Source organism: Anastrepha ludens, chromosome 4 (genome assembly GCF_028408465.1).
Source record: "Anastrepha ludens isolate Willacy chromosome 4, idAnaLude1.1, whole genome shotgun sequence".
Lineage (NCBI taxonomy): Eukaryota > Metazoa > Arthropoda > Insecta > Diptera > Tephritidae > Anastrepha > Anastrepha ludens.
Genome location: NC_071500.1, coordinates 58,825,675 through 58,841,825, shown reverse-complemented (window position 1 = coordinate 58,841,825; position 16,151 = coordinate 58,825,675).

The following is a 16,151-nucleotide window of genomic DNA, read 5'->3' as shown; positions in this document are numbered from 1 at the left end:
TTCATTCATTGTAAAACTGGAAGGAAAACAAGAAAGAGCGAGATGTAAGGGCAAATAACTGAGCAATGCTTAGTCATTGTAATATCCAAGCCTGATAGCTCCTCACGAATAGCTAAAAAATGAGAAATAAAAAGCATAAATTAAAATTTCAACGTCGCAAAAGCTAAGCGGATCATGAATAGGTACTGAGATGATTCCATTACATCCACCAGACAGCTGTCACAAAAGAGACTTGCAGCAAAGCTAAGTCTCCCCAGTTAAAGCACCTACAATGACGAGAATTGAGGCTTTGTTAGTCCTAGGAGTTCCGTGAAGAGCCTCCGATCCACGCATCAATAAAAACCTCTCATAACTTTACACGTAAGTATTCTTGCCCTTGCGTTAATGCGTAGACTACCTTTCCAGGTGTAGACTACAAGTAGCTAAGATAACTTGAATCATATCTTTCCCCGGTGCAACCACATCTCTGATCCGCTGCCTAGCCAACTCATCTGGTAAGTAATTTCCTGGACCAACGAATTATCATTAGCATTTTAGCAAATTGCCGAATTTGCACAAAGTTATGTGTTTCGCCAAATTGATAAGAGAAAGTTACGCAGCTGAGTACTGATAAGTAAAATATAACTCAGTCATTGCACGAAAATTTGATATACTAAGCGAAAAGATCTTAGCGGATAAGTAATGAGTTATAGGAATTATTGAAATGTGTTAGCATTTCATTTGGCTAGTTTTATTTTTTTTTGCTAAAATATATTTTACAAGTGTTTTCAAGTATCCAGGGTTTCCAGTAATAGCTTCCGTATTGGGGTAAATGTTGCGTATAATTGACATTTGTACACCCCACTACCCCGTCGGAAGATTTATAATTTTTGTAAGTGGCATCGTACGTCAATCATATTTGACACTTGTGAATTAAACAGCTGCGGTATAGAAACCTACAAACAATGGAGCACGTAAGGGCAAAACAAAGATTTCCACCACTCAAAATAATTGTTGGTCTATTTAGTGAAAGAGTTGTTCAAAAACAAAATGGGATGATTAATTGTAACAAGCCGAGACAAGTGAGCCACAAAAACTTAAAGAATGACTTGCAAATTGGGGTATAAAGATAAATGAGCAAAATTTGAAGTATGCTACATTTGCGTTAAGCTCACAAACTTGGCCAGTAAACAATCTAAAAATAATATACTTATTCCCCAAACTAATGAGGGTAAGAAACTTCATGGTATGGATGGTTTGGTCTGGTAAACTGTAGGTATAGTGGTTAAAATATTTGAAATGAAGCTAAGGTCAGGGGCAATGATTAAATAGCTGCATTTAAAGGAGAAAAAGTCATAAAGTTGCTGAATAACTGCACAGCAGCAATTTTCACAAATAGAATACGAACTGTTGTTTACACGATATGATTTCGAGAATTTATCAGTCACAGTCGAAGAAAAAGCAGAAAACGACCACTGAAAGACTGCGGAGTACTTCGACATTCGACAAGCTGGACATACTTTACAAAAATTAAAGCAGTGTCGAATGTCAATCCTTGAAAATGTTGATAAAAACATTGAGATCTTTGGAGACGAAGTGAAGGTTCGTCAAAAAACTATTTGGTACCATTTGCATTTACTGTAACTATGTTCATTTCTTCGTCGAAATAAAGCGGAAAACATATTGAGAACTTTTTGCTTTATCTAATATAAACTATCCGCTTTGGGGAAAAATAAATCCATTATTTTCTCAGTTAATGTCTGTAGTGATCGATACCTCCTAAAGCATCGACAAAACAATTTAAAGTTTATGCTCGCTCACACTAAAAAAATGATTGTGCTGTTTTTTGCTTGTTCCATTCAGTTGGGAGTTACAGGGTGTTAACAACAGAAGTCCACAAAAAGAACATTCCGTACATTTTACAGGTTTTCTTTGATAAAGGCGAAATGGTGTTTGTTGTGCCGAGGTTTTAATAGCTAATTACGTGCAATTTTTGGTCATCGATTCCGTTGAGGCATTTTTGATGTCACAGAAATAATCGAAGTTGATCGGCGTGTTAGTAGTCGTAGCATACCACAGGTACTAAAGATCAACCATAAAACGGTTTTAAACCATTTGCGCAAAAAATTGTATTCAATAATAAAGGATTTCTTTTTCACTAAACTAATTTAACGGCCGAATAGGTTGGTGTGTGCGAATACCAAAATGAAGAAAAAGGTTTTTCTTATTGCGCTCGCCCCTGGGCAGGCAATGGCAAATCTCCTCATAAAACAATATCAGCTGTTCGGAGTCGGCTTAAATCTGTAGGTTCCTCCATTTGTGATACAACATTAAGACGCACGCCATAACTTGGAGGAAGGGCTCGGTCCAGCACCCAAAAAGAGTGTAGGCGTCAATTACGTACACGAAGTGCACAAATTCGAGTCTCCAGTTATGAAACACCAAATTTTGTAATAGCAGTCGCCCCTCGACAAGAATATTATAATATGATGCAAATGAAAATTAAAAAAAATTTACTGGGTTAATTATATTTGTAAAGGGAGATCAATTCAGACTTATCGGAATGAAATACAACAACGAAAATTCAATTTTATTGGGCAATATTTATTATTTTTGTGTAGAACCACTCATATCATTAATTGTTTAAAGATGACCCCTTTCAAGTATTAGCTGCAACTGCGCCGTAATTCGGCCATCCGTAAACAAGAATTTTGAATGACTCGCTGGAGGACTTTGGCCGGTATCTCGTGAATAACTTTAGTAATGCGCCCTTCCAATGTCTCAGTCGTAGCTGGTTTATCTACAGAGCATTTAAACTTTACATATTCTTATAAATAAAAGACCAACAGTTTGATCTCTCCTGGTCTTGGTGGCCAATCCACTGGTCCGAGACGAGAGATAAATTATTCACCGAAACGACGATCCACGGGCTGTATGGAAAGTAGCGCCGTCTTGTTGGAACCACCCATGGAGATCACGGGCTGTTACATTAGATGATTCTTCCAGCCCATTTTGCTTATTGCCAAAAGTAACGTTGTTGAGACGTAAGTCTTTCAATGATGAAATGGGAAAATGTACCTCCAATCCGATCACCCATTACTTTATGTATAAAACCAATGCAAATAAACAAAAATATATCAACTTAACTTATATATATGGTATATATAATTGGCGCATACACCCATTTTGGGTGTTAGGCTGAGCTTCTAATCCTATTTGTGGTATGCGTCTTCTTGTGGTTCCACAAATGGGGGGACCTACAGTTTGAAGCCGACTCCGAACGGCAGATATGTTTTATGAGGAGCTTTTTCATGGCAGAAATACACTCGGAAGTTTGCCATTGCCTGCCGAGGGGCGACCGCTATTAGAATTATTTTTTTCTTATTTTGATCTTCCACCGAGATTCGAACCTACGTTCTCTCTGCATGGTAGTCACGCACCAACCCATTTGTCTACGGCGGCCGCCTTACGCTCTCTAAATTAATAAATATGAAAAGTTAAACAAAAGTTCTTAGTAACTTTTCTTATATACACAATTATATATCTTCACAATAGGTAATATACAGATTAACTCTGCTTAAGATAAATCATTTACTACTTCTAAAATAACCAACACTTGGATTCAGATATCGCGTTACACAAACAATACGAACCGGTTGCATTATTTAATTCATTCCTACGGCTGTTCCCTTCCAAGCAGCTTTACGGAGTGGCAAGCCACCACATTGCAACGCACGGAAGAAAATACATCACTCTCTTATTTAAATTTGCACACAGAGCGTTCACATACATTCATATGCAACATACCGGTACATGTATAAGGTGATTACATAAGAGCGCAGATGTTCCTTTATAAGTAAAACACAAACCATATATGATATTTTCTACTATATTTCATTTATGTATGAAACACAATATAAGTTAAACTCAAACCATGACTCCTAATTTTGGCATAGTTCGGGTTGTATATAATTCATAGCGTGTACGATTTCATTCTTTAGCTCTGGGATCGTATCGGTCTTATTGGTATAGAATCTATCTATACTACAGATGATAATTTGCACGTAGCCTCAGGGAAATAATCCCAATGCTATCAAATCGCAAGATCTTGGCGGCCATTTGGCCACATTCTTTCGTGAGATAATGCGTCCTAAAAACTTCATTCGCACTAGAGCTATCTCATATTTAAAAGGCTAAGTCGTCTGTATCAGACCATACATATTTGTGGTATCAACGTTCAGTGTTTACCAAAACAGCATTATTGGCTTCTTTTTCGAAGAAGTATGGTTCGGAGTGGGTGTAAAACAAAAAAAAAATTAGCAGATCACAATTAATTGCTGTTAAAGATCTGAATCACCCTATAGTTCAGACACAACTTTAATAAATACTTGCAAACTGCTGTTAAAACCGTTATGTTGAGAAGCCATTCATGTAAAACCACATGGGTTTCTTAACAGTGCCTACAGCACGCATACGAGTATATAGCCTGTAGTCTGTGGGAATTATTTTTTTGTTGTATGTTACTCGACTAAATACAGGTTTTTTGCTAAGCTTCAATTACCTACCGACGTAAAACTGCTTAATGTGTCAGTTGAAACGATCAAATATGGAAGTCCCATGTAAACGTCAACTCACCACCACAACTGTACCAAACTTATTGTATTGTATTAAAAGGAATTTACGTCGAAAGACAAATCTTTCACATTTCGCAAAAATTTAATAACACACTGCATATCAATTTCAATACTTTGTGCTTCCATCTTCCTATCGTTTTTGTACGAGTATTGTATGACAAATTTATCTACAAGCATACATACACATATGCTGACAGGAGTGAATAGCTGATCTGAGCGTTTATTCTTGAAGCACGACCTTTACCGAATTTGTATCACAGCGGAAGCCAGCTACAGAAACTATGTGCAGTATGCAAAGGTGTCACCCACATCAACCCGCTAAACGGCTCTCTTCGCATTTGAAGGAATTAACTGATTTGTTGTGGTAATATGTGAAATGACAGAAGTTTGTCTACAACAGAGGTTGACAAAACCCGAGTTTGGATTGGTCATATAAGAAAAAAGTCTATACAGTAACAATTCCTGTGACTGTTTTGCCGTCTGAATAACGACTGATTGGAAGCTAAGTGTAAAATGAGGAGGCACAATTGTTTTATCAACTCTCCTATGACGTAGCAGCCAAAGCTAGTCCCACATATTTTCTTCGGATGGCCAAAATGTAATCTCTCCTTAATACGGTACCCATGGCCGCTATGTGATGAGATAAATCAATTTAGTCATGGCTCTCACTTGGTTCGCCCATCCAAGGGACGGACGCCGGATATCTGAAGTAACTATTTGAATACCTCTAAAAATACCGACAAGAATGCAACCATTAACATAGAGAGGGTATTCATATTAGTACTAAAACTACGTAAAAGTGGTCGACGGTCACATTCCGATCACCAAAAATCCGGATATTTTGAAAAGTATTTTTCCCTAACTTAGTTAATACTTAGTTAATAGAGAGATGGTTGAGAAGTGCGCTCAGATTATTGTGTAATGATAATAAGGTAATGTCATTAGCTTAAGCATATTTTCTCGGCAGGTTAATTCCCCATTAACGCAATTAAACGTTTTAAAAGTGGAATCAATGTGAGATCCATCCGTACCTACTTTTTCAATTCGTTTGTATTTTGACTTAATTATGAAGCGCGACAAAGAACTAATTCCATATGAAGAAGTTGTGGGTCAAATTGCCCAGTAAAAAAATATATATAATAAAAATGTTGAGTTCTTGTCAGAATTTTTTGTATTCGAGGTCCAAAAAGAAATCTTCGTCTCTTTCCGAAAAGCGTTTTAGAATATTTGTTTGTGATGGCCCTTAATTTTTTGTATCACCTGCTGATAGTACAAAAGCATTCTTTTTCTGTGAGGAGTTTCAAACATTTTAAACAAGCTCAGCAAAAAATCTCGAAAAACTGGGTGGTCAAATTGACTCACAAATGGTTTAAGTATTAAATTGGAATAAGTATTGAAAAATTATTTAAAAGACAGACAATTTTGTGCAGAATAGTTAAGGAAATTTAGTTTTATCTCGGGAACACTGCGTCGTTTGTTTACCTATGTCTTGAAAGAAGGGCCCAGAACCTTTTCTAAGCGATCTCTTCGATAGCAACTTTTTAGTGTCATCGTGAAAATGAACAGTACTTACAACGTATTGCGAACAATGCAGAGCTATGGCAAAGATTAGATGAGTCCCTAGAAGGGGTAATCCAATACCAAGACAGGCGAGTAGACCGGCACGTTGCCACAACAGTCGCCTCGACGTTACTGGAAGGACCCACATTTACATCCGGCCAAGGACGGTCACTTCCGCATGTTCCGATACATGTATGTGGATCGTTTATGCTGCTCCAACAAAAACAACAAGAAACCTGGACTTATACCTCGCATAAAATTAGATAATGTGGATGTTGTAATCTAAATCTAAGCGTAATAAAAAATAATTTGAGAAAAATGATGACGAATTATGATGAATAAAACAGGTTTAGGTTGTTAAGTTTCTTGCATTATTCGCGCATTTTAAAAATTGTTGTCTTCTTATGAAACTTTCCCCCTACTAGGGGAGCTCCCAATCTGCCTACGATCTACTTCTTAAGGGCGTCAATAGGCCGTATGGAGTTGCCTGTCTCCCTTCGGTAGCGTCCCGCGGGGACGGATGAAGTAGACAACATTTAAGGAAAAATCGTAAATTCAAAACGTTATCAAGCAGCCATTTTTAATTATTAGGGCTGGGTTCAAGTTTTATTCAGGATTTTCATGAATTAACATACTTGTATGCATATATATGTAAGTACTATATATTGCATATCTAATGTAATTGGAGTCTTGATGTTGTTCCACAAATAGAGTTTAATGCTGCACTCGAATGACAGATATACTATATGTATATTTGTATGGCCAGTTTGTATGTTAACTTGTTGATACCAGGCTGATGTATGTATATGTGAATGCATTTTGTCGGTTGCATGCGTATTGCTTTTTGATGTGTTTATGCAATTGTAATTCTGGGAAGAAATGAGCGGCGAAGAGAAGAAGCAGTGATATCTGCAAATTAATTCCCAAGAATTGGAATATGTTCTGGTACCCAAAGTTTCACGATTTTATAATTTATCAATTGATTTCTAATGGCAGTAACATAATATCTATTGCGGCTTAAATTTTGTATGGCGTTAAGAGCAGAAAGTGAGGCAGTGCAGACCAAATCTTTACCACGCCGATTCTTTAATACTGATACTAATTGTGAAGTTGAAATTATGGTGTCTATAGTTGTTACGCTGTAAGATGTTAATTATAAGATTAGTTTTGGATCCATCTATGTAAGTAAATGACTATTCAGCAAACCTTGTGGTCAAATCTGTAAATAGGTTTCGGATGACAACTGGAGGAGTAAATGGATTGTTAAATTTGTATTTGAGTATCGCGGCTGTTAAGAATTATTTTAGAAGGTTTTTGGAGAGCCATGTCTCGTTGTATCTCTATGGATTTAATATTGGCCCCAAATAGTAAGTTGCTAATAAAGTGGATTGCAAGGCGCCAAAAGATAGGCGCAGAGAAGAATTTGTTATTACTTTTATTTTCTAAAGTTGAGTTTTTGGTGCAAAGCCGTAAAGAATTGTAGCATAATTAATTTTGGATAATATTATTAAAGCGTGTATTATTGACATAAGGGATGAAATAATACAATTGTATTTGATTCAAGAGATAATTAAGACATTTAACTTGGCTATTAATGAATTCCGCAAATAGCACGCATATGTATATGGTAATTCCAGTTATATTTTTGATTGAGTATAACTCCGACTACTCTTATTTGAGTAGCAAAAGTGACTGGTAAGTTTCCTGTAATGATATTGCAAGTGCAGTCACATTTTCGGCACTCATGTATGTAAGTGTTTGCATTTGTCAAAAGAAAGTTGGGCTCCAGAGTATTAACTCCACTCCGACTAAATAAATTTCGAAGGTCGATTGAGACAGCCAACGTAGCCGCTGGTCTTTATTCGCTGCGCTATGTCTATGTCGTCGTAAAGCTCATACAACTCATTGTTCCATCGCGTACGATACAGAATCTTTTTCATCCTCCACGCTTCTGCGCCATACATTGGGACGAGCATGATGACAGCCTTAAAAAGTATTACTTTTGTTCGTCGAGAGAGGACTTTACCACTCAGTTACCTACTTAGTCCAAAGTGGCACTGTTGGCAATACCGCCTTTTTTCATAACAAGTACCAGCTTTTACATGTCGGAAATACACTCGGAGGTTTGCTATTGTCTGAAAAGAAGAAAATCTATAAGAAAAAATTTTTTCTTGAAATACGGATTAGATGTATATAATACAGAAGTTGGCGCTTTCGTTTGTTTATGTGTATACTGATGTTATGGCCCTTAGGAATACGCAATCTTGCATTATATAATTTTTGATGCAAGATATCTGGCATTAATCTCGCCTCGCTTGTATGAAATATGCGCAGTACGAATGAGTACTTTAAGGAAAGGAAAAGAGAACGGAATACCTGGATTTTAAGGAATTGAATGCAACTTAGCAATAAATAATAATAAAATAATAATTTATATACAATTTCCTTCACCTTAGGAAGGAAGTCCTAAACACGTTTTAACAACGTACAGAGTTATTGACGCAACAATGGGTTGTTGTGTGTTTGTTGTTGTTAAGATGGTTGAACATTTCCACTGAAATACTCCTAATTAGTGACCAGCACCGTTTTACTACCACTGTCTCGTGTGATGATGTCTCTTTTTTTTTTTTTTTTTTTTTTTTGCTTCCAAGTCAGATCCATTTAGTGAGGTCCAAGTATAACAGCAAATCCTTTATCTCGATGTTCGAGATCTCCTTAATTTGCTGTAGGAAAGGCTTACAGAAGGAGCGAAGACGTGCCCTGGCTAGTCCCGGACATTCACATAAGTAGTGGAAAAGACTTTCCTTCGCCCCTTCCGATTGACAGCTTCTGCAGATAGGATTGAAGGGTAGATTGAGTCTAGCTGCATGATCCCCTACTTTCCAATGTCCTGTAAGGGTCGCAGTGATACGTGAAATGTTTGGCCGAGAACATCCTAGCAGATCATTCGTCCTTTGGATTTTGTATGACGGCCATGTGTTTTTTGTTGTAATACATGTAGTTATTTGCTTCCATCTTCTTTCGGCTAAAGTAAGATAATGTGAAGCAATGGATGCTTTTAATGTGGTTAGTGGGGTGGAGCCTGCCACCGCCTCTGCTATGTCTAGTGCCGAACCTGTTCTTGCTAGCTCATCCGCTATCTTATTGCCCCGTATGTTCCTATGACCGGGAACCCATATCAGAGAAATTTCAAGCCAATGACTGAGCAATTCCAGCGCCTCTCTGCACTGTAAGACCAGTTTGGATGAAATGGAGTTGGAGTCTAAGGCCTTTATAGCTGCTTGATTGTCTGAGAAGATAGCTACTCTTGCACCAACTTACTTATAGAGCTCTAGGGATTTGCATGCTTCTCTGATCGCTAAAAGTTCTGCCTGCAACACACTGGCATAATCTGGAAGACGAATTGACTGAGATAGGTTGAGTGGCTCCGAATGGAAGCCAGCTCCCATACCACAGTTCATCTTAGAACCATCGGTATAAATTTCGATATCATGTCTTCCAATCACCTTCCCTTTGCTCCATTCGGCTCTCGGTGGAAAAAGTACCGTAAAGCCTTTCTTGAAGTTATGGTCGGGGACTGTGTAGTCTGATCAGTTTTTTAGCAGCGAGGGTCCCTGTAGGAGGATCTTACTGTGACAGTACGACTTTGTTGTCCAGCTTCCTATGTCTCTGAGTCTCACCGCGCTACAAGTAGCTATTATTTTAATGTGTAAATCTAATGGCAATAGATGTGTTAGTACATTGAGCGCTTCAGTAGGACTGGTGCTAAGCGCTCCTGTAGTTAAGATACACGCTGCTCTTTGTATCTTGTTCAGCTCAGTTTTGTTGTATTTCCTTTCTGTTGCAGGCCACCAAACTAGTGCCGCATATGTTGGCCTTACAATGGCTGTATAGGACCAATTGGTTAGTTTTGGTTGTAGACCCCATTTTTTACCCAACATTCTCTTACACGTGTAAAGTGCTATATTCGCTTTCTTTAACCTGTACTCTACGTTGGACTTCCAGCTGAGTTTGGGGTCTAGGATAACACTTGAGTATTTTGCCTGTTTGGTCAGCGTGAGGCTGACGCCGTTTAGTTTTGGGAGACTAAAGCTTGGTACTTTGGTTTTCTTGGTGAATAGCATCAGTTCAGTTTTTCTCGGGTTTACACTTAAACCACAGTCCGTGGTCCATAAGCACTATGTCGTCCGCGTACGCCACTACTTTAATTCCCTTTCGGTTGAATTTGGTAAGGATGTTGTTAGCGACTAGTAACCACAGCAGAGGGGATAAGACTCCTCCCTGAAGGGTTCCCCTATTGACAGAGCGTTTTATCGTGCTGCTGCCTAAATCACCGATGATTATTCTAGTTTTAAGCATGTTCTCTATCCATTCGTTGAGACCTATGTCTCTGTGGATTTTCCTTTGAGATAGGCATGTTGAGATGGTGAAATCGTTGTGTCTGTAATCTTCTCCCTGAGATATACATCCAACAATCGCTCGAGAGTTTTGAGGATAAAGGAGGATAGGCTGATGGGTCGGAAATCTTTCGCTGTATCATGACCGCGTTTACCAACTTTGGGGATAAAGATCACCTTATCATTCCCTCCTCCAGCTTTTTGGAATATGCCCTATCATAAGGCTTTTTTTGAAAAAGACCTCCAGCCAAGGAATCGTCGTTTCTCGAGTGTTCCACAGCATGGCTGGGAATATCCCATCAGGACCGGAACAATGGGTTACTGAAAAATAGATTTCGTTGCATACTTGGTATGCGAATATTGCAGCATTCTTCACACAAAATAGTTGAAGTGCCAGTCTGGCACTCCTCAAGTAGCACTGAAGAGACCTCCAACAGGCAGATATCTACAGCTGTTGATATGTTGGAGAAGATTGATGGGATTTGGATATTCACAGAGAAAGTGCTCAACAGTCTCCTTCTCTGAAAGGTTCCCACAGCTTCTGCAATGGGGGTAAAACGGTAACCCCACATTTCCGCGTGTGTGCCAATCGTCCAGTGACCAGTAAACACAGCTACGAGTTTGGAAATTGAATGGCGAGGAGTCCAAAGGACTTTTTGAGTTTTTCGTATATTATGCAGGGGACAAAGGGATTTCGAAATGGCACATGAAGAAATGGAGCTCCATTTTTTCTGCGGTTTCCTGAGAAATAATTTGTGCTTTTCCCTTTTAACAACTGTCAGGGAGATGCCGATGACCGGGGAGAAGGTCTCAGAAGCCAATTCAGTCCTCTTCTTGGCAAGCTCATCAGCAATCTCATTTCCCTCTATGTTCCTATGTCCTGGAACCCCATTCAGAGAAATGTTACCTGCACACCCAAGAGATTTGATCTCCTCCTTACAGGAGTTTACTAATTTCGTTCTGCACCATGGAGTTGTCAGAGCCTTAATCGCGGCTTGACTATCGGAGAAGATGTTAATATCTCCCTCGCTCCCGCGTTCCCTAAGCATTCTTCATACCTGCAGAATCGCAAAGACTTCTGCCTGAAAAACACTAGCAGTATTCGGCAGTTTAAGGGAGATAGATAAATTGGCTGATTTAGAGAAAACCTCTGCTCCGACTCCCGATTCCATTTTGGAACCGTCAGTGAAGACAGAGGTGCAAGCATCGGTGCAGATTTTCTCCTCGATCCAATCCTGCTCATTTGGAAAGATTGACCTAGCACGACCCTCAAATTCTAGCTTGCGGATAGAGAAATCTGTTCGAGGCTCGGAGAAATACGGTGTTAACTGCCCGAAACTGCTACCATGTCCCTTGAGAGATTGTCTCCAGAGGCCAATCTCCTTTAACCTGATTGCACTTTGAGCTGCGATGGAAATAACATAAAAGTCGATGGGAAGTAACACTTTCAAATTCAGGATATAACTAGGGCGAATTTTTTATGCTCCAGTGTTGCCAATGCATACAGTCCTTTGCACCCTCTCTAGTTCAGTAATATTAAAGCCCTTCCGAAGAGCTTCCCACCAAACCACACATCCATACTTTAAAATTGGCAAAACAACTGCGTTGTACATTCACAGCACGCCCTGTGGCTTGAGTCGCCATTTTTTACCGAACATAGATTTGCAGGATCTAGAAAGCTATAGGCTATATGCCGATTAGCTTCCAATAGAGCTTGGAGTCAAATATCACTCCAAGATACCTAACTTCCGATGAAAGCGAGACAACATGGCTGTTTAATTTTGGGAAGTCGAAGGGTGAAGGTTTATATTTTCTGGTAAATAGCACCAGCTTCGTTTTGTCAGAGTTGACTCGAAAGCCGCAAGTGGTAGCCCAGCGACTGAGTACAGCCAGTAACCTTTCCAAAATCTCAGCCATGACTGAGGGAAACGATCGCGATACCATTAGGACCAAGTCATCGGCATATGCTACTCTTAACCCCACCCTTGTTTAGCATTATCAGAACTTCGTCAATAGTAACTAGCCTAACTAGCCATTCAGCAACGTAGGCCGCCAGCCACAAGCAGCAGTGTATATGAAATCAAGAAAATGTAGTAAGGGAGAAGATAGTTTTCTAAGTAAGAATGCAAAGCAATTCAGCAAACATCTAAATTTTAACTCTTTATATCCACATATTGACTAGTTTTCATAACGTATTTAAATATAATATACCCAAATCATTGGTTAGTTAAGGCCAAATTAAGCATTAATCTCTGCTAAGTTAGCAGTACAAGACAGTGTTCAGTATTTATCAAACTAAGGGAACCTTAGCATTTGCATACATTTGTTATACAAAATAACAAACGTTATCACATGCACAGTTTATAACGCCTCATTTAAGCCGTCTAATCGGCAATCGCCCATTATTTGTAGACAAATATGGTAGATATCAAATTTGTATTTGTATTTGACGCTGATTTTTATTTGTTTGAATAGCAAATACTAATTAGGCATATGCACACATAATTACACGGATTATTATCAGTTCCAGTTGTAATAAAGTTTTTAGTTGTATGTTAAGAGAATATTCCCATTTAAATAATTTTAATGTGATGCGTAATCCGTGATGCGATTGTGGGTATGCTTAAAGACCCGCTAAATGTATGGGACTAAGTGCTTCCGAAAAGATTTTTAGAACTGAGTTCAAAACGCTGCATGACGCTTGAAATAAAACAAACAAAAAAAATGATTTTGAGTGATATACATTTTTATTTTGTCCTATGCGCGCTCCATTGATTGTCTATTTGTATGCTGTAGCTGTCTAGTCCACAAATGTCAAATGTAATATGTTTGACGCACGACGCCGATATGATTATTAATTTTGCGCCGCCTTGTATATCTAACAAAAAGTGAGAAGTGATCCAATTATTTTGGACATTGACCTCAGAAATATTTAACTGACAAATTTTTGAAATTATTCAATGCTGAAAATTTTAGTATAGAATTTTTTAAAGTGAGGTATCATAGGTGAGGTTAACATATTTTAAATTATTGGGAGGTTGAATTAGTTTTAAAGGTGACACACAGATGGCGCTATTTATCACTTTATCGCGTTGGCAATACTGAATATATATTCATGACAAAGCCTCATCCCTAGGCTTTGTTTATCAGTATCTGTCATTTCGCTGAAGTATAAACAACGCAGTGTTTTCGTGCTCCTAGTATGTCAACTTTCGTGCCGTCGAAACGCAATTTGCGAGAAGATTTGCTTTTCTGCTTCAATTTGAAAAAAAATACAGCCCAAGCCCGTGAATTGCTGCAGGAGGGCTACCCAGACCATACTCCGTCGATTTCAACATGTGAGTACTGGTTTCGACGATTCAAAAGTGGTGATTTTCACACCGAAGACAAGGAGCGTCTTGGCCAGCCCAAAAAGTTCGAGGACGCGGAATTGGGGGAATTGGTAAACGAGGACTCGTGCCAAACCCAAGAAGAGCTTGCTGAATCATTGGGCGTTGATAAATCAACCGTTTGCAAGCGTCTAAAAGCGATGGGAATGATCCAAAAGCAAGGACATTGGGTCCCGTACGAGTTGAAGCTGCGCGACGTCGAACGGCGATTTTTTACGTGCGAATTGCTGATCGAGCGACAAAATCGGAAGGGTTTTTTGCATCGGGTGGTGACTGGCGACGAAAAATGGATCCACTACGATAACCCAAAACGCAAAAAATCATGGGGTTTGCCCGGCCACGCATCAACGTCGACGGCCAAGCTGAATATTCACGGCAAGAAAATCATGCTCTGCATTTGGTGGGATCAGGTCGGCGTCGTATATTTTGAGCTGCTCCAACCGTGCGAAACAATCACGGGGGATCGTTACCGACTGCAATTGATGCGTTTAAGCCGGGCATTGAAAGAAAAACGGCGGGAAACGGTAAAAAGGCACGACAAGGTTATTTTGCAACATGACAACGCTCGGCCGCATGTTGCTCAACCTGTCAAAAAATACCTTGGAACGCTTGTCTGGGAAGTGTTACCCCACCCGCCGTATAGTCCAGACATAGCTCCCTCCGATTATCATTTGTTCCGGCATATGAGTCTCGATTTGGCGGACCAGCGGTTCTCCTCGTACGAGGCTACCAAAATATGGGTTGAGTCATGGATAGCCAAGCAGCGGCCAGAATTTTGGAGAAACGGCATCCGGAAATTGCCCGAAAGATGGGCGAAAGTTGTAGCTAGCGATGGCCAATACTTCAAATAAAATATTTTGTACCGTTTTTTCACAATAAAGCCCCAAATCTTCGAAAAAAACCTTTAAAACTAATTCAACCTCCCAATATTTTTTTTTTTATTTTAGAATAAAATATAAAGGTGAATGTCTGTACGTTGTCCGCGCATCACTACGAAACGACAACACCAAACGACGTAAAAATTTTTTACATTCACATTTCCACCCAGTGCAGGTTATAGGCATATTTTTATGAAGGAACTCCCTTCCTACAGACCCCAGGCCGCGCCACCACTCTCATTCGTCACTAATAATCTAATATTTACTTAAATTTAATCAAAAAAATCTTAGTTTTTCTTATTTCCCACTATTTATACCACACTCTAGACTTCATAATCCGCATAAGCTGTTCAACTATGACCCAAATACAAAGTTCAAAAACGGTTTGAGAAAGAAAATTAATAAAAATAATTTTGCTTGATATTTTTCTGATTGGTTGTTTTGATTTTATTCAACGAGGCATACCAACGGATGCCGGGTGTTGTAATACTATATTATGGTTCTTAATAAAAAAATATTTTCTATGAAATTATTGTTTGTAATTCTTTTATATACATATCCTAAATCCCTCAAAACTACTCCCACGCGAGCGGGGCGTTAAAGCTAGTTTTAGAATAAAATAAACTTAAAAACAAATAGTTTGGAGAAAAAGATTACGTATATTTACTTGTTAGAAATTTTTGGGAAATTTTTTCTGTCATTTTTGAAAAAACTCTCCTCAGATTTTACCGTATTTTTTATTATTAGCTGAGACTATTCTCTGTAATCGCTGCAGTTTTCATAAATTAATGCTCATAACTTTTCGAGTTATATTCAAAATATGAATAAAGCCATTGAGGAAAGCCAGAGTTGGATTTATTTGAATGCACCCGAAAAAATGTATCTTTCTTCTTCTTCTTCTTAATTGGCACAGTGAAACTATTGAATAGCGAGCTGGTGCCCATGGCAAGAGAACAATACGAGTCAAATTTATTAACGAATTAGCAACAAACGAAATCAAGTAAATATGCTCTCTTATCAATGCCGTGTAAAACTTGTGTATAAAGGGTGTCCTAAGCATACAAATTTTCTTTTGCCATTCAATCGAGCTATTTAATTAAGTTATAGTTTAATTTCGCCTTCTATTGGCCGATAGTTGTCATGAGAAGAAGCTTTTTAATGCATAAATTGCCAACATTACATAAATAAATTAAAAGATAACTTAAATTGGCAGATTGCGGGGCAGTGGCGGGTACATTTTTTTTTTGTGGGTGGCGTAGGGTTCAAAATGCCTTCTGTGGCCACTAAAACGATCCCTCCTCCCCTTCTGGGGAG